Source organism: Myotis myotis, unplaced genomic scaffold, assembly GCF_014108235.1.
Source record: "Myotis myotis isolate mMyoMyo1 unplaced genomic scaffold, mMyoMyo1.p scaffold_m19_p_4, whole genome shotgun sequence".
NCBI lineage: Eukaryota > Metazoa > Chordata > Mammalia > Chiroptera > Vespertilionidae > Myotis > Myotis myotis.
In genome coordinates this window covers 45,851,849-45,872,693 of record NW_023416346.1, presented here as the reverse complement: position 1 = coordinate 45,872,693, position 20,845 = coordinate 45,851,849, and the positions used below count along the sequence as shown (strand labels likewise).

General features: G+C 40.9%; 1 pseudogene; it reads right to left on the bottom strand.

Annotated features, from left to right (window-relative positions):
- Window positions 1-851: 851 nt before the first annotated feature.
- On the bottom strand, window positions 852-1,760 carry LOC118653304 (annotated as a pseudogene).
- Between the last annotated feature and the right edge of the window lie 19,085 nt (window positions 1,761-20,845).

Here is a 20,845-nt window from a genome sequence, read left to right as displayed (position 1 = left end):
AGACTCAATGAAATGCAAAACAGGGAGGTAATAGGAACCTCACATCTATTCTGTGAATCTTGAGAGCTATGAGCCAGATCCCCATAGAATTCAAGCCAGATAGTAACTGCCTTCCTAGAATCCAGCAAAGACTCAAATCCTTTCAGAAGTATAATGGACTGCCCTGAAGAGTGCAGCTCAATTGGTTGGAGAGTCGTCCCATGCACGGAAAGGTTGCAGGTCTGATTACTGGTCAGGACACATACCGAGGTTGTGGGTTTGATCCCTGGTAGGCCAATTATCAATATTTCTCTCATACATTGATATTTTTCTCTCCCTCTTTCTCCTTCTTCTCCTTCTTCTTCTTCTTCTTCTTCTTCTTCTTCTTCTTCTTCTTCTTCTTCTTCTTCTTCTTCTTCTTCTTCTTCTTCTTCTTCTTCTTCTTCTTCTTCTTCTTCTTCTTCTTCTTCTCTAAAATCAGTGTCACCTACAGGAAAGCCAGAATTTCTTTTTTCTTTCTTTTTTTTTTAAAGACCATATTGCTTTGTTTTGTCGTCGTCCCCCCTCCCCCCCCCCCCGTATAAAAAAGGATCCCAATATCAAGGTAAGGAAGGGGAGAACAAGGGACATACTCCTTGGTGTCAGGAAATAGGAGGGCAGGAGAAGGATAATCCCCAAAGGAGGGGAGGGAGGGGAATGTCATTAAGGCAGCCAGCAAGATATTCCCTGTAAAAAGTTGGAGGAAGCATCTCCACAGCCTCAGATAAAAAGACACAGAGCCCCTTCTTGGTGGGGGGCTCTGCACTCAAGTGTTCAAAGGAAGGTAAGTGACAGCTTCTCTTCTCTTGGTTCTGTTGCAGCTACTCCATTGCTCACTCTGGGTTACCTTCTTCCTTTTGTAGATGAGAGTGCTGCAGGGCTCGGAAGGCAGAGATTCGCTTGTGAGGGTTAAAAGTCAGCACCTCCAGCAGCAGCTGTGCTCCAGACTCCTCCATCTCTGGTCTCACCGACTGCACTGGGCAGGGCCCTCTTGGGGGAAGGCTCCTCGGGGTAGAGACACATCTCAGGGCCAATGTTCCTCTGGAGGCAGCTCAATCAGGTCAGAGATTTTGCCCAATTGGTCAGCTTCAAAGTTTCCGCAGAAGAGAGGCTTTTGACAAAAATCCCTGCGAAGATACAGGCAATGCTCCACAAGTCCACAGGTGTTGCGTATGTGGACTGCAGATGAACTTCCAGAGCACGGTACCAGAGTGTAACAAGCACAGGTGTAAGTGCCATCTGGTAGCTGTAGATTCTGGCCAGGCCAAAGTCATCCAGCTTGACTGGCCCATCACTTGTCACCAGAATATTCTCTGGCTTCAGGTCTCGGTGAACAATGCAATTGGCATGAAGAAAATCCAGGCCTCTTAGAAACTGGCGCATCAGATCCTTGATGGCTTCCACTGAGAAACCTGGTGGGGGTCCCTTGTCCAGATACGTCCTTAGGTCTTGGTCCACATGATCAAACACCAGGGTCGCTTTGGTCTCCTGGTCAGTTCGGGCGGTGGCACAGACATCCATCATCCGGGCAAATTGGGATGCTCAAAAGCCTCCAGCTGCCTCAGTAAGTCCACCTCACGAACTGTGCTGATGGGAAGGGCCCCTCCAGCACCTCCTCCACTGGGGACTCTCACGCTCTTGAGGGCCACAGAGTGGCGACTGTGGGGATCATGGGCCTTGTACACCATCCCATAGACACCAACACCAATCTCAGCCACTGGCTCATATCATGGAGTAGCCATTCTCAGATTAGAAAAGACCTTCTCCCGGCGTGGGGAACTGAGGGGACGGACCGTTATCGGGGCCTGGGAGCCGGTTTCTGCAGCGCCATACACTTGAACTCTGGCCGGAGCAGCTGGACTATATGGGCCGACCATAGACACGGGCCGCAAGCTAGAGTGGACCCCTCACCATGTCAAAGCCAGAATCTAATCTAATAAAAGAGAAACATGGCAATTGGCATACGACCGCTACCCTTCCCATTGGCTAATCAGGGAGATATGCAAATTAACTGCCAGCCAAGATGGCGGCCGGCAGCCAGGCAGCTTGAAACTAACATGAGGCTTGGTTGCCTCAGTGACGGAGGACTCCAACATTCCCCGCCTGCCTTGCCAGCCTCTGAGTCTGCAGTTTAAGAAACATTGTAACAAATATAGATGCTTTCAGCGAGCTGGGATCTCAGAGCTGGAGTCAGAGCTGGAGTTATACATTGTTTCGATTACCTACTTTCAGCAGTGGAGGCCTAAGAGCTGGAGCCTCAGAGCTAAAGCTGGCCCAGAATTTTAAAAAAAAGAAAAAAAGGAGCGGTTGGGAGCTTCCGTCACCCACCAGCCTGAAAACAGCCCTCAGCCCCTCACCCAGACTGGCCAGGCACCCCAGTGGGGACCCCCACCCTGAAGGGTGTGTGACCAGCTGCAAACAGCCATCATCCCCTCACCCAGGCTGGCCAGGCACCCCAGTGGGGACCCCCACCCTGATCCAGGACACCCTTCAGGGCAAACCAGCTGGCACCCACCCATGCACCAGGCCTCTATCCTATATAGTAAAAGGGTAATATGCCTCCCAGCACCGGGATCAGCGTGACAGGGGGCAGCGCCCAAACCCCCTGATCGGCCCTGCTCTGTGTGTGACAGGGTGCGGCGCCCCAACCCCCCTCACCCCCCACCACGGGCCCTGTTCTGTGTGTGATGGGGTAGAGCCATAACCTCCCCATCGGCCCTGCCCTGAGTGTGAGAGTGGTGGCACCCCAAACCCCTGATCGGCCCTGCTCTGTGGGTGATAGAGGGTGGCGCCCCAACCCCCTGATGGGCCCTGCTCCGTGCGTGACAGGGTACAGAGCCCCAACCCCCCTGATGGCCCTGCTCTGTGCATGACAGGGGGTGGCGCCGCAACCTCCCCATCAACCCTGCCTTGAGTGTGACAGGGGATGGTGCCCCAACCCCCCAATCGGCCCTACCCTAAGCGTGACTGAGGGTGGAATCACAACCTCCTGATCGCCCTGCTCTGTGTATGAGAGGGGGCGGCGCCCCAACTCCCCAATTGGCCCTGCTCTGAGTCCGACCAGGGGCTGTACCTAGGGATGGGCCTGCCCTCTGCCACCCGGGAGCAGGCCTAAGCCAGCAGGTCGTTATCTCCCGGGGGGTCCCAGACTGCGAGAGGGCACAGGCCAGGCTGAGGGACCCCCCTCCCTCCCCCCCGAGTGCACAAATTTTTGTGCACCGGGCCTCTAGTTTCTTATAAATGTCAAGCAGCTTAATCTACACATTCCTGTCATTCTTGCTCACCTCCCAGAATGTAAATTCATTCAGTTATATGTTCTCCCTCTATTATTTCTCTTCTACTGACTGAACACACCACTTATCACTTTATTTCTTACCTCTCCATTATACCTTTTAAACTTTCATTACATTTTTTGGACTTCATGCTTTATTTTTTATTACATTTTAACAAACTGTACTAGTATGTACATTCCTTCACTGATGGTAACTTTCTTCTCTGATCTTAATTTAAACAGGTTTCTCTTACCATACCATCAGTAGAAGCTGCTCTTTGTTTTACATTCAATTTAACTCTGGGTAAAGTGATGGGATCAGTGGCCTCTTCATTTCATGCTACTTTTAGAGTCTCACATATCTAGTTGCCTGTGAAAACCTTGGTTGATGCCACCTAGCTCTAATCACACCTTTTTTTAGTTGTGGAACTACCTAATCTTCCTCCATTCAATCAACCTTTGACTCATGGTTAGTTCAGCATTCTTTTCTACTCAAAGTCCTCACACCTTAGGGGACTTCATATCTATGTTAATGACCTATCCATCATTCTGGACTTTTACTACCTGAACCTCTATCTTCAATGCCTCTACCCCACTTCAGCCACATACTTCAGTGGAAACACTGTGAACCTTGTAGTGGTCCAGGACTAACTACTTCTGAAATAAATTTGTTTGCTATACCATTTGGCAATATTTCCAAGATTCTCACTCTACCAATATCAAAGCATCAATTGTTCAACCACCATCTCACAGACCCATCTACTCCAACCATCTAATACTTTCTTTGTCTTTGCTGTTCTTCCCTCTCAAATTGAGATTTCATAGTCTATCAATCACTTCAACCCTCTGTTGCCAGTGTCTTCACCTCCTATGTTTTGTGACCTAACATTTGCTTGGTATACTGTTCTGTATAAAAGGTGTTCTTAATCAGAAAGGTTAACTGTGTTGTTAAAATCTTCTTTATCCTTACTCATTTTTTATGAATAAAAACCACTAAGATAAATATGTTAAATAGATATGATAAATGATAAATTTATTTTTTATTTTCTATCTATAGATTTTGCTTTAAGTATATTAAGGCTAAGATATTAGGTACACACAAGTTTGGGCTTATATCTTCATGATGAGCTGAAACTTTTATTATGTGGTAACTGTTTATGGAAATGTGTCATAATTATTGTCTATGCTGCTTCAGAATAATACATAAGCTCTTTACTGTTAAAATTTGCCTGTTAACTTTACAATAATTTTACATCAGCTATACAGTGAATCTGATAAACAGCATACACCTGTATATTTTTGTCTTTTATATTTTAATTCATTCTGGCAATCTGGCTTTAACTGGAAATTTAGGTCTGTCTACATTTACTGTCTAAAGTTATTATATATTTTTGTCTTACTTGTCTGTATATTTCTATTTTCTTTAGAAATAACAAATCATCCTATATAATAAAGAGGGGATATGCTAATTGGCCCTCATGCCATTGCAAAGATGGCAGTGCCCACAGCCAATAAGGAGAGAATATGCTAATTGACTGTCACGCCCTCAAAGATGGCAGTGCCCACAGCCACAAGATGGTGGCGCCCAGTCTCCTCAGCCCCTCTAGGGCGGCAGGTGCGCACCTGCCTCCAGAAGTCCCCCAGGCCCCTCAGCCCTGCAGCCACCCAGGGCCAGCCAGAGGTGCAGACAAGCCTCAGATGGCAGCTGACCAGCCGCCCAGGGCTGCCCGAGGCTCTGGTAACTAGGGCTGGCCGAGGCTTGCGCTGCAGGCAGTGGCGGCAGCAGAGGTGTGATGGGGGCATCGCCTTCCCCTGATTGCCGGGTCGCCTCCTGCCCCTCAGGGCTCCCAGAATGTGAGAGAGGGCAGGCCGGGCTGAGGGAACCCCCTTGCAGAGCATGAATTTTCATTCACTGGGCCTCTAGTTGGGATATAATTCACATATAAAATTCACCCTTTTATTTTAGGTCTCATGTTTTAATTATCTTTTAAAATTACACTTTACAGTCAATATTATTTTGTACTAATTTCAGATGTATACCACAGTGGTTAGACATATACTTTAAAAAGTTTTGCCCCTCATATTTCCAGTACCCAACTGGCACCATATATAGTTTATTAATATTCACTAAATTTCATATGCTGTACTTTGCATTCCCATGAATATTTTATAACTACCAATCTATATTTCTCAATACTTTCACCCCTTTTACCCACCAACAGTGCAAGAGGTTCTCTTTTCTCCATATCATCACCAATATTTGTTGTTCATTGCTTTATTGATGATAGCCATTCTGACAGGTGTGAGATGATATCTCATTGTGGTTTTAATTTGCATTTCTCTGATGATTAGAGGTGTTGAGTATCTTTTCATATGGCAAATTACCATCTATATGTTCTTGAAGAAGTCTCTATTCATTTTTTTTAACTGGATTATTTGATTTTGGGGGGGTGTTTGTCTGTATCTGTTCCATATAAATTTTGGATATTAACCCATTATAACATCATTACCTAATATGTTCTCCCATTCAGTTGGTTGGTTGCCTTTTCATTTTGTTAATGGTTTCTTTTGCTGTGCAATAGCTTTTAATTTTGATGTAGTTCCATTTGTTTATTTTTGTTTTTGTTTCCCTTGCCTGAGGAGGTATATCAGAGAAATTATTGTTAACAGAAATGTTCCAGATTTTACTGCATATGTTTTCTTCTAGTTTTATGGTTTCAAATCTTACATTTAAGTCATTAATCTATTTTGAGTTTATTCTTGTATATGGTGTAAGAAGGTGATCTAGTTTCAGGTGGTTTTTTTGCATGTATCTGTCCAATTTTCATAACACCATTTATTGGTCTTTCTTTACCCATTGCGTTTCTGCCTACCTTGTCAAATATTAATTGACCATATAGACACAGGTATATTTCTTTTTTAATATATATTTTTTGTTGATAATATTACTCTCTACCCTTACCCCCCTTACTCTCCTCCTCCCAGCCCCTAGCCATGCCCCCCAGGTGTTCACCACCCTATTTCCCATGTCCATGGTTTATCTCTTCTCATCCCCCATCCGCACATTGATGTACATCAGTCTGTTCCATGCCTCCATGCTTTGGGTCTTATTTTGTTGGTCAGTTCATTTTGTTAATTAGATTCCACAAATAAGTGAGATCATGTAATATTTGTCTTTCTCAGATTGGCTTATTACACTTAGCATAATAGTCTCCAGGTCTATCCATGCTGTCCCAAAGGGTAAGAGATCCTTCTTTTTGACAGCTGCATAGTATTTCATTGTTAGACAAGGATACATTTCTGAGCACTCTATTCTGTTCCATTGATCTCTGTCTTCCTTTTTCTTAATTTTTTTGGATAGTTTGCAAAGGCTGGCTGTTAGTTCTTCTTTGATATTTAGTAAAATTTACATGTGAAGCCATCCAGTCCAGTACTTTTTATTTGTCCAAAAATTTTTGATAACTGCATCAATTTCATTTGTTGTAATTGGTCTGTTGTAATTGCTCTGTTCAGATTTTATGTTTCTTCTTGATTCCATTTTGCAAGATTATATGTTTCCAGGAATTTATCCATGTGTTCCAGATTGCCCAATTTTTTGGCATATAATTGTTCATATTTTTTATACTCCTTTGTATTTCTATAGTGACAGATGATAGTTTTCCTCTTTCATTTCTGATTGTATTTTATTTAGGCCCTCTCTCTTTTTTTCTTGATGAGCTTGGTTAAAGGGTTATCAATCTTTTTTTATTCTTTTAATTAATCTCTTTTAAATTTGATATATGAATGTTATATTCAAGCTTTTTGAACCAGTACCTCATATTAGTCTGTAGTTTTGTTTTAAGTTTGATGAAATTATTCTGTACCTCATCAGGATTTAGTCTTTTTTTCTTCATCCTCATCAGAGGATATTTTTGCCATTGCTTTTTCAGAGAGTGGAAAGGAGGGAGAGAGAGAGAAACATTGATGTGAGAGACACATCAACTGGTTGCCTCCTACATGCACCCTGACTGGGGGCGGGGAGCAAACCCGCAACCCAGGTATGTGCCCTTGGCTGGAAACCAAACCTGTGACCCTTTGGTGCAAAGGCTGATGCTCTAACCATTAAGCACACTGGCCAGGGCAGGATTTGTTCTTTATCGTAAGTGGTTCTTTCACAAATTTCTTTTTCTTTTTTTTTTAATATATTTTATTGATTTTTTACAGAGAGGAAGGGAGAGAGATAGAGAGTTAGAAACATCAATGAGAGAGAAACATTGATCAGCCACCTCCTGCACATCTCCTACTGGGGATGTGCCCACAACCCAGGTACATGCCCTTGACCGGAATCGAACCTAGGACCTTTCAGTCCGCAGGCCGACGCTCTATCCACTGAGCCAGACCGGTTTCGGCAAATTTCTTAATTTATATTGTATCATTGATCTACTTGAATTTCCTTACTTTCTTTAGCCAGTTTTGATAATGTAGCATTTTCCTTGAAAATAAAAATTTTCTGTATGATTTTAACAGAATGGAGTTGGTGGTGGGACTAGGTGAAAAGGGTAAAGGGATTGAGAAATACAGATTGGTAGTTACAAAACACTAAAGGGAGATGTAAAGTACATCATGGGATATATAGTTAATAGTGTTGTTTTGACTGTGTGTGGTACTGGTTGGGTACTATAGAAGTTAGGGAGAACAATTTGATTGGCCACTGTGCTGTGCACTTGAAACTGATGCGGGATAGTGTTGAATATATAGAATATATACCGCAATTGAAAAAAATTAAAATTAAAAAAATAATAAATTAATTAAAAATTTAAAAAGAATTTACATCATTAGGAATAAAAAAGGGGATATAAGCATAATGAGTAAAATATTTTGGTTATTACAAGAAATGTTGAAGGGTCTTCTTTAAGAAGAAGAAGAAAAAATAGCTATAAAGAATAAAATGGCAATACATACGTACTTATAAATAATCAATTTAAATGTAAATGGCTTAAATGCTCTAATCAAAACACATAGGGTAGCAAAACAGAAAAGAAAATAAGACCCATGTACATACTGTCTACAAGAAACCCAACACACAACGAAGGACACACACAGACTTAAAGTAAAGGGATAGAAATAGATAGATTATGCAAGTGGAAATGAAAAATAAGCTAGAGTACTAGGGTAGCAATACTTATTATATCAGACAAAATAGACTTTTACAGACTATAGAAATGATCCCTGAAAGTATAGTCTTCAAAATAGACTTTAAAACAAAGGCTATAATAAGAGATGAAGAAGGACACTACATAAAGATAAAGGTATCAGTTCAACAAGAGAATATAAATCTTGTAAAATTTATGTACCTAACATAGGAGCACCTAAATATATAAAGCGAATCTTGATGGACATAAAAAGAGAGATCGACAATAATACAGTCATAATACAGGATTTGAAAACACTATTGACATCAATGAATAAATCCCAGACAGAAAATCAACAAGGAAACAGCAGCCTTAACTGACACACTAGACCCAGATCAGATGTATTTAATTGATATTTTCAGAGCATTTCACCCAAAAAGCATCAGAATATACATTCTTTAAAAGTGCACATAGAACATTTTCTAGGATAGACCACATGTTAGTACACAAAAAAGTCTATAAATTTAAGATGATTGAAATCAATCAAGAATCTTCTCTGACTATAATGGCATGAAACTAGAAAACAATCACAAGAAAAACCCTGAAAAGTACACAAAAACAGGGAGGCTAAATAACATGTTACTAAACAATGAATGAGTTAACAATGAGATCAAGGAAGTAATCCAAAGAAACCTTGAGACAAATTAAAATAGGAACACCATAATACAAAATTTATAGGACATAGCATAAGCAGTTGTAAGTGAGAAATTTATAGCATTACAGGCCTACCTCAAGAAGCAAGAAAAATCTCAAATAAACAATCTAACTTTACACTTAAAGTAAAGAAAGAACAATACCCAAAGTGAGTGGAAAAAAGAAAATAACGATCACTGTGGAAATAAATAAAATGTCCAAAAAAAATCAATACAAAAGATCAATGAAACCAAGAACTGTTCTTTAAAAAGATAAACAAGATTGACAAACCTTTAACCAGACTCATCAAGAAAAATAGAGGGAGGAATTCCCAGATGGCTGCAGAGAGCAAGTCCACTTGCTCCCAACATCAGACTGGACTTGCTGCTATAACTGCAGAAAATTTGGCTTGAAAAACCAGCTGAACTGTAGTTGATCTTAAGTACTGTAGGCAGGGAATGCAGAGAGGGTGAGCCAACTCACCCATCTGCGAGGCTCGGAAACCTGAGAGAAAGTGCATTAGTGGAGCCCCCACTCCCTGGGAGCATGGAGTCTCAGCCCCACACAGGAATCCCCAATCCAGAAAAACAGAAAAGAGAAGGAGAGCACGCATAGCATCAGGCTTTGGTAATCAGTGGGGATTTGGTCCACCTGGGAATCTCAGACTTCATCATTTCAGGCAAAGAGCAATTTCTTTGTTACAACAGCAGCCTAGGAAGTTCGCTCCAACCTGTGTCTGTGGAAGGGACCAGTAGCAAAGCTCAAGGCCAGTAGAGGGGTTTGATCGGTACACTCATCAGTGAATATGAGGAGCCTTTTATTCTCTGGAAGAACTTTGGGTAGACATTCAGAAGGGGGCTGGGAAGTGTGGCTTGGGAAAGAGGATCAATCTTGCCCAACTCGAGTGCATGGGTGGCAACACTCCCCCTACATGTAGAATGTCTGGGTATTCCCCGTCCTGCTGCGACCCAAGACAAAAGGGAATGGCTATGAACTGGAAATTAGCACAAGCATGGCTAGGTCTGATGGTGTGGAGGATTGGGACATTTGGCTCAGTGAGAGCCTGGGCAGAGGACCCACCCAGCCAGGGCTGGATAGGCTGAAAAGCTAGAGTGACAAGTGGGGTTGTTTTTTTTATCCTCTCCTACTTGGTGTGGTGACTAGGGGTTGCCAGGGAACCAAGCAGAGCTAAGGAATTGCAACTATGTCTCCAGGGATGGACATGTCCTGGGCCCTTCGGCCGGATTATGGGGAAACAGATCTGATCTCCCCAGTGAGTTCAGCCCATGTAGCCCTGGGAATGAGTGGAATTGCACACCCCGCCCTTCTACAATCTATGGGCATCACCCCAAATGCGAGCCTGTTTAAACCACCTGGCCAGGTCCAGGATACCCCTGCAGAGCCCAGTTCCATGGTGGAAGGAAGAGCAGCTGTGATCAGGGAAATTCAAGATGGGAGACCCAGGCAGACCCAGCCTCTGGGCTATGGAGGCCATGCCTACCAGACTACTTGGGGTTCTCTCTGGCTGTGCTTCTGGCAGGTTGCTGAGGGACAGGCAGGGACAGCAACTGACTGCCAGGGCTGATCAGCAGACCCTGAGCGACAGATGAATGATTACTCTGACACAGGTTTGCTGTAAAAGAGAGGGCTAAGGGACTTCCTGGCTAAAGGAACCAGACAGCCTCGTTTGCCTGCCTCTTTAGACTTTTATTGTAACAGCAGTTTGGGATAAAGTTTATCTTTTAGGTACAATCAGTAGGGTAAGTAATCTTGGGAGGACATATGTATCTGCAGTGTCCTTTAAGCAAGGACACCTAACAATTAAGCATAATCTTTAGGGTCTGCACGTGCACAGACGTATTTGGACAGGTCAAGGAACAACTAGGGAATCCACCTTCAGCCAACTCCCCTACATCAGAATTTCCTCCTTACAAACTTTCCAACCAAGTCTCCTATGCTCCCCTACAACTGACATTGACTTGCACCAAAGAATCTTCCAGAAAGCCCAGGACCACACACCAAGAAGCCATACTCAAACAGTATCAGAGCAAAATCCAGCAAGCTCCACAAACAGCAGACCCAAAAGGTACTTGCAGCAAGTACCAAAATCTGTAGAGGCAAACTCCACATATTTTTACTGATTTATCTTTTTAATCTTTTAATATTTCTTTTTTTCATTTTATTGTTCTTTTTCCTTCATGTCTCTTATTTTCTCTTTTATTCTTTTTGTTTTTAAGCTTTATTTTTATATTATTTTATACTAGAGTCCCGGTGCACAAAAATTTGTGCACTCGGGGGGGAGGGGGGTCCCTCAGCCCGGCCTGTGCCCTCTCGCAGTCTGGGACCCCTCGGGAGATAACAACCTGCTGGCTTAGGCCTGCTTCCAGGTGGCAGAGAGCAGGCCCAATCCCTAGGTGCAGCCCCTGGTCTGGCTCAGAGCAGGGCCGATTGGGGAGTTGGGGCACCGCCCCCTGTCATGCACAGAGCAGGGAGATTGGGAGGTTGTGATGCCACCCTCAGTCATGATCAGGGTGGGGCCGATTGGGGGGTTGGGGCACCGTCCCCTCTCACACTCAAGGCAGGGTCGATGGGGAGGTTGCGGCGCCATCCCCTGTCATGCACAGAGCAGGGCCAATCAGGGGATTGGGGCACTGCCCTCTGTCACTCACAGAGCAGGGCCCATCAGGGGGGTTGGGGTTCTGTACCCTGTCACACACAGAGCAGGGCCCATCAGGGGGTGGGGCACCGCCCTCTATCACCCACAGAGCAGGGCCGATCAGGGGGTTGGGGCACCACCACTCTCACACTCAGGGCAGGGCCGATGGGGAGGTTATGGCTCTACCCTGTCACACACAGAGCAGGGCCTGTGGGGGGAGGGGGGCGCACCCTGTCACACACAGAGCCGCAGGGCGATCAGGGGGTTTGGGCACTGCCCCCGTCACGCTGATCCCGGTGCTGGGAGGCATATTATCCTTTTACTATATAGGGTAGAGTCCTGGTGCACGGGTGGGGGCCGGCTGGTTTGCCCTGAAGGGTGTCCTGGATCAGGGTGGGGGTTCCCACTTGGGTGCCTGGCCAGCCTGGGTGAGGGGATGATGGCTGTTTGCAGCTGGTCACACACACTTCAGGGTGGGGGTCCCCACTGGGGTGCCTGGCCAGTCTGGGTGAGGGGCTGAGGGCTGTTTTCAGGCTGGGGGTTACTGAAGCTCCCAACCGCTCCTTTTTTTCTTTTTTTCTTTTTTTTCTGGGCCAGCTTTAGCTTTGAGGCTTGGCTCCAGTTCTTAGGCCTCCGCTGCTGAAAGTAGGTTTCTGGCCTTTGCTTACAATGTTGCAATCCTTCTGGCTGAATTCCAGCGGTATTTGTTACAGAGTTTCTTAAACTGCCGGCTCAGAGGCCTGCAGCGCAAGCGGGGAATGTTGGTTTCCTCCATCACTGAAGCAAGCAAGCCTCATGTTAGTTTCAAGCTGCCTGGCTGCCGGCCACCATCTTGGCTGACAGTTAATTTGCATATCTCGCTGATTAGCCAATGAAAAGGGTAGCAGTCATACACCAATTACCATGTTTCTCTTTTATTAGTGTAGATATTTTCTGTTTTTCTTTTCCAATTCTACATTTTATTTTATTATTACTTTTTAAAATTATTTCATTTATTATTTTGTTTTATTTTTTATTCGTATTTTTTCATTTCTCTTCCTTCTTTTCTTTCATGTTCTCTTTTTCCCTTTCTTATTTTCATCTCTAATTCTTTTAGTCTCCTCTCTTTTAGTATTCTTTTTAAAAAAAATCCTTTGTAACTGTTGTTTATTTTTCATGTTCTTTTGTTTGATCTTATTTTGTCTTGTTTTACTCTGCCAGCACCTGTATAATAGTTGACATGGCATGGCTGGGATTGAGCCTCATAGACAGCCTGAGGGTTAAGCCCACCCATGAAAGGGTCAATAGAAATCAAGATCCAAATTCAATAGAGGGCCCATATAACCCACAAAAGGAAGATTCCTAGAGCACCCAGCTCAGCATATTGAGACTACACCACTGGTTCTGACAAGACACCCACTACAAAAGGCCACCCCACCAAGGCTAGGAGTCATAGCAATCCTATATAATACACAGACCAGTACACAGAAATAATCACAATGAAATAGCAAAAATTAAGATAACAAGAAACAGGCCCCAAATGAAAGGACAGGAGGAATCTCCAGAAAATGGAGGCAAGGAATTGATCAGAAACAGAGTAAAAAGTAATGGTTTAAGAATGCGCAAAAGCAGGAAAAGGGTCATAGAAATCATGAAGAAAATCAGTTAGAAATGAAGAAGGACATAGCTGAAATAAAGAATGCACTGGAGCCTGGCCAGTGTTGCTCAATGGTTGAACATCAACCCATGAATCAAGAGGTCATTGGTTCGACTCCTGATCAGGGAACATGCCCAGGTTGTGGGCTCAATCCACAGTGAGTGGTGTACATGAGGTAGCCGATCAATAATGTTTCTCTCTCATTTATGTTTCTATCACTCTATCCCTCTCCTTACCTTCTCTCTAAAATCAATGAAAACATATTTTTAAAAAGAATACTCTGGATGGAATAAACAGTAGGTTAGAGGAAGCAGAGGACTGAATCAGTGAATTAGAAGACAAGGTTGGAAAAAAAATCAATCAGAGAAACAAAAAGAAAATATAATTTAAAAGCATGATGATAGTTTAAGGGAATTTTGAGAAAATATGAAATGTAACAACATCCTCATCATAGAGATGGTAGTGTGAGAGGAATGTGAGCAAGGGATAGAGAAGCTGTTTGGAGAAATAATGACAGAAAACTTCCCTAAACTGGTGAAGGAAAAACTCACATAAGTGCAGGAAGCACAGAGAGTCCAATCCAGATGAACCCAAAGACACATGGCAATTAAAAAGGCAAACATTAAAGACAAAGAGAAAATCTTAAGGGCAATAAAAAAGAGACAGATACCTACAAGGGAGTTCCCATAAGGCTGTCCACTGATTTCACAACAGAAACACTACAGACCAGAAGGGAATGGCATGAAGTATTCAAAGTAATGAAAAGCAAGGGTCTGAATCCAAGACTACTCTATCCAGCAGGGCTATCATTGAAAATTGAAGGTGAAATAAAGAGGCTCCCAGACAAAAAATAAAAATAAAAGGCTAAAGGGGTTTTTACCACCAAACCAGCACTGCAAGAAATGTTAAAGGGACTGCTATAAGAAAAAGAAAAACTAGAGAGATGAACATAAGCATAAATAAAATGGCAATAAATACCTATCAATAATAAGCTTAAATGTAAATAGATTAAATGCTCCAATCAAAAGACATAGGGTAGCTGAATGGATAAGAAAACATGACCCATATATATATGCTGTCTATAAGGGACACACCTCTGAACAAAAGACTCACACAGGATAAAAGTGAAGGGATGGAAAAATTTTTTCAATGCAAATGTAAACAAACAAAAAGCTGGGATAGCAATACTTATATCAGACAAAACAGACTTCAAACCAAAGGCCATAAAAAGGACAGAGAAGGTTACTACATAATACTAAAGGGATCAATCCGACAAGAGGACATAACAAATGCACCCAACATAGGAGCACTGAAATACATTAAAAAAAAAAAAAACCTTTAAGGGAGAGATTGATAGCAATAAAGTAAGAGAAGGGGACATTAACACTCACTGACATCACTGCATAGATCTTCCAGACAAAAAATCAACAAGGAAACAGCAACCTTAAACGACACACTAGATCAGATGGATTTAATTGATATTTACAGAACATTTCATCCCAAAGCAGCACAACATGCATTTTTCTCAAGTACACATGGAACATTCTCAAAGATACACCACATGTTAGAACACAAAGTGAGAATTAACAAGTTCAAGATTGAAATCATATCAAGCATCATCTCAAATCACAATGGCATGAAGTGAGAAATCAACTACAATAAAAACACTCAAAAATTTTCAAACACATGGAAGCTAAAAGGCATGTTATTAAATAATGAATGGGTTACCAATTAGATTAAGGGATAAATAAAAAAACTTCCTGGAAACAAATGAAAATGAACACACAACCCCAAATCTATGGAACACATCAAAAGAAATCCTGAGAGGGAAGTTCATAGCATTGCAAGCCAACCTCAAGAAACAAGAAAAAGCTCAAATAAAAAAAATATAACTCTACAACTAAAGGAATTAGAAAGAGAATAACAAGAATAGCACAAAGTAGCAGAAAGGAAATAATAAAGATCAGCGTGAAAATAAATCACATAGAAACTAAAGAAAAAAAAGATCAATGAAACTAAAAAGTGGTTCTTTGAAAAGATAAACAAGTTTGATAAAGCTGTAGACTCATCCAGAAACAAAGAGTGAGGATGCAAATTAATAACACCAGAGTCCAGCTGGCGTGGCTCAGTGATTGAGTGTCAACCTATGACCTAGGTTCGATTCCTGGTCAGGGTACATGCCCAGGTTGTGGGCTCAATCCCCAGTGTGGGGCGTGCAGGAGGCAGCCAATCAATGTTTTTCTCTCATCATTGATATTTCTATCTCTCTCTCCTTCTCCCTTCCTCTCTGAAATCAATAAAAAGTATTTTTGAAAAGACGTAACATCAGAAATGAAAGAGGCAAAGTAACAATTGACATCACAAAAATACAAAGAATTGTAGAAAAATACTATGACAAAGAATTGGATAATCTAGGAGAAAAGGACAGATTCCTAAAACATACAACCTTTCAAAAATCATTCAGAAAGAATCAGAAAACCTGAATAGACTGATGGTAACTAATAAAAAAGAAGCAGTAATAATAAAAAAACTAATAGCAAACAAAAGTCTTGGACTGGATGGCTTCACAGGCAAGTTTTACCAGACATTCAAAAAAACTAACATCATTTCTCCTCAAACTATTCCAAAAAAATCCAAGAGGAAGGAACACTTCCAAGTTATTTTTATAAGGCCAGCATTATTCTAATTCCAAAGCCAGATAAAGACACCACAAATAAAAGTATAGGCCAATATCCGTAATGAACATAGATAGTAAAATCCTCAACGACATATTAGCAAATCAGATCCAGCAATACATTATAAAGATCATGAACAATGATCAAGTGGGATTTATTCCAGGGATGTAAGGCTGGTACGATATTCACAAATCAGGAAATGTGATACATTACATAAACAACCTGAAAGACCAAAATCACATGATCATATCAATAGACGCAGAAAAAAAAAAACATTTGACAAAATCCAACACCCGTGTTTTATAAAAACTCTTAGCAAAGTGGGAATAGAGGGATCATACCTCAACATAATAAAGGCCATATATGACAAACCTACAGCCAAAACCATATTCAATGGGCAAAGACTAAAAGCATTTCCCTTAAGATCAGGAACAAGATAGGGATGCCTATTTTCACCACACCTGTTCAACATAGTACCGGAAGTCCTAGCCACAGCAATCAGACATGAAAAAAATATATAAGACATCCAAAATGGAAAGGAGGAAGTAAAACTATCATTATTCGTAGATGACATGATATTGTACATAGAAAACCCTTAAAACTCCACCAAAAAAAACCAACTAGATTTAATATATGAATTCAGCAAAGTAGCAGAACAAAACTGACATCCAAGAATCGATGGCATTATTACACACCAATAATGAACTATGAGAAAGAAAAATTTTAAGAAAAACACCACACATGCACATGCAAAACAATTCCATTTACCATTGCAACAACAATAAATGGGATAACTAAAAATAAACTTAACCAAAGAGGAAAAGACCTGTACTCAGAAAACTGCAGGACATTGAAAAAAATACATAGAGGAAGATACAAACAAGAGGAAGCATATACCGCGTTTATAGATAGGAAGAATTAACATCATTAAAGTGTCCATACTACCCAAAGCAATCTATAGATTCAACACAATTCCTGTTAAAATACCAATGGCATATTTCACAGATCTAGAAAAAACATTTCAAAAATTTATATGGAACCAAAGAAGATCCCTAATAGCCTCAGCAATCTTGAAAAGAAGAACAAAGTTTGAGGGATCACAATACTAACATCAAACTATACTACAAAACCATTATAATCAAAACAACCTGGTACTGGCACAATAACAGGCACATAGAATAATGGAATAGAACAGAGGCTGCACAAATCAACCCATGCCATTATGGTCAATTAATATTTGACAAAGGAGGCAAGAGCATACAATGGAGTAAAGAAAATCTGTTCAACAAATGGTATTGGAAAAATTGGACAGGTACATGCAAAAAAATGAATAAAACTAGACTACCAACTTATACCATATACAAAACTAAACTCAAAATGGATAAAAGACTTGAATTAAATTGTGAAACCATTAAAATCTTAGAAGAAAACATAGGCAATAAAATCTCAGACATCTCACGTAGCAGTATCTTTGCCAATTGATACATCTTCTAGGGGAAGAGAAAAAAAGAAAAAAGTTAACAAAATGGGAGTATACCAAACTAAAAAGCTTCTGCACAGCAAAAGAAATCCATCAACAAAATTAAAAGGGAACCCACTGGATGAGAGAACATATTCACCAATGATACATTGGATAAGGGGTTAATTTCAAAAATATATAAAGGACTTACACAATTCAACACCAGGGAAAAAAACCAATCCAATTAAAAAATGTGCACCTGAATAGGCACTTCTCCAAAGAGTGCATACAGATGGCCAAGAGATATATGAAAAAAATCCTCAACATCGCTAACCATCAGAGAGATACCAAGTAAAACTACAATGAGGTATCATCACCTCAGACCTGCAAGAATGGCTACCATCAATAAATCAATAAACAACAAATGCTGGCAAGGTTGTGGAGGAAAAGGAACCTTTGTGCACTGCTGGTGGGAATGCAGATTGGTGTAGCTACAGTAGAAAACAGCATGGAGTTTCCTCAAAAAATTAAAAATGGAACTGCCCTTTGATCCAGCCATCCCACTTCTTGGAATACATCCTAAAAATCCCGAAACACCAATCAGAAAGAATGTATGTACCCCTATGTTAATAGAAGTGTTATTTATAGTAGCTAAGATCTGGAAACAGCCCAAGTGCCCACCAGTAGGTGAGTGGATTAAAAGCTGTGGGACATTTACACAATGGAATACTATGCGTCTATAAAAAAGAAGGATGTGTTACTCTTTGTGGCAGCATGAATGGAACTGGAGAGAATCATGCTAAGCAAAATAAGCCAGTCAGAGAAAGACAAATATCACATGATCTAACTTATAGGTGGAGTCTAATGACCAAAATAAGCTGACAAACAAAATAGGTCCAAAGACATGGGTGCATGGAACAGACTGATATATCTCAGAGGGGAGGGGGGTTGTGGGGAATGGGAAGAGATTAACCAAAGAATATATATATGCATAGTTCATGGATACAGAAATTGTGTGGTGCAGGCCTAGGGTAGGGTGGGGGTTGGGTGGCGGTGGGCAAATGGGGGGCTAATGAAGGTCATCTATAATACTGTCAACAATAAAAGAGAAAAATAGAAAAGACTGAATAAATACAGTCAGAAATGAAAGAGGAGAAGTAACAGCCGACACCACGGAAATACAAAAGATCCTAAGAAAATATTATGAACAACAAACTGGACAATCTAAAAGAAATGAATAAATTCCTAGAAACCTACAATCTTACAAAATGAAATCAAGAAGAAACAAAATCTGAGTAGACGAATTACAGCTGAAATCGGATCAGTTATGAAAAAAGACTCAAACAAACAGGAGTTTTGTACTGGATGGCTTCAAATTCACAGATGAATTTTACCAAACATTCAAAGAACATCTGTCCTTCTCAAACCCCACCCTTAAACTATTCAATCAACTGGTATATATATATATATATATATATATATATATATATATATATATATATATAAAATCACTACTCTAGGGTATAATTTTTATTACTACTTCCTAAGCTATACAGCATTACTTTGTATTTCTTTGCATTAGAGGTGATGGAGATATCTAAACAGTTTTAGAAAATTCAATTTGCTATTTGAAAAATCTATGTATTTATATATGTACATACCTAATCCATGTCTCATTTATGCAGATACTTGACACATATTAATGATTTACACTAAAAAATGAATTTATTTTTTCTAATCTACTTATATAAAAACCCTGGGTGTAACATCACGGCCAGAAGCGCACCAACTGAAAGGAAGTCAGCCCAGCAGGGGTTGTCTTGGAAATGGCTTCGCCCTCCCCCAGCTGTTTCCCGGAGGGTGAGGTTTCAGGCAGGAACTCGTTCTCAGAGCAGATCGTGGAAGTACTGAGTCTGGCCTTCAAACCAGACCCTGACAGTAGGGAGGAGGCAGCCCCATTCTTCACAGAATCTGCTGTTGGATAGATTGCTGTCAGTAGCCTGCTAGCCAGGAACCCCATTCACATGCACCCCAGACCCTAACAGGAGGGAGGAGGGAGCCCCATTCCTCACGGAATCCACAGGTGGCCAGCTTGCTATCAGGGGCCTGCCAGCTAAGAATCCTATTCACCTGCATATCTGTATAGTTTTAATACATTATATTAGAGGTCGTGTTGACACTGTTTTACCCACAGTGTCTACAGGAATTGCTGCAAATTTACTTCTTAGTGGAAGCACCTTTCTTTCCCAATATAAATTACCAATTCCATTAAATGAAACTTCAATTTCTAGACTCAATATAAAGAGTGAAGTTGCTAAAACTATTAAAAAGGCCCAACTTCTCATTGATGAATGCACCATGGCATCCAGTCATGCTATAAACACCATAGACAGATTACTAAGAGAAATTTTGAATTTGAATGTTGTATTTGGTGGGAAAGTTCTCCTTCTTGGAGGAGATTTTCAACAATGTCTCAGCATTGTACCACATGCTATGTGATCGGCCATAGTGCAAACGAGTTTAAAGTACTGCAATGTTTGGGGATGTTTCAGAAAGTTGTCTCTTACAACAAATATGAGATCAGAGGATTCTGCTTATAGTGAATGGTTAGTAAAACTTGGAGATGGCAAACTTTTTTTAAATTTTTATTTATTTATTTATTTATTTATTTATTTATTTATTTATTTATTTATTTATTTATTTTATTGCTTAAAGTATTACAAAGGGTATTACATATGTGTCCATTTTATCCCCCCGCCCTAGACAGCCCCCTAGCCTACCCTATCCCCCAGTGTCTTATGTCCATTGGTTATGCTTATATGCATGCATACAAGTCCTTTAGTTGAGGAGATGGCATACTTGATAACATTTTTCATTTAGGAATGGATACTATTGAAATCCCCTGTGAAATGATTTGTAATGGATCTATTATTGAGCTACCTTTGGAAATACTGTATCTATAGATAATATTAAAAATATATCTAAATGTGCAATTCTTTGTCCAAAAAATGAGCATGTTCAAAAATTAAATGAAGAAATTTTGGATATACTCAATGGAGATTTTCACACATATTTGAGTGATGATTCTATTGATTCCACAGTTGATGCTAAAAAGGAAAATTTTCCCATTGAATTTCTTAATAGTATTACTCCTTCGGGAATGCTGTATCATAAATTAAAATTGAAAGTGGGTGCAATCATCATGCTATTGAGAAATATCAATAGTAAATGGGGTCTTTGTAATGGTACCAGATTTATTATCAGAAGATTACGACCTAATATTATTGAAGCTGAAGTATTAACAGGATCTGCAGAGGGAGAGGTTG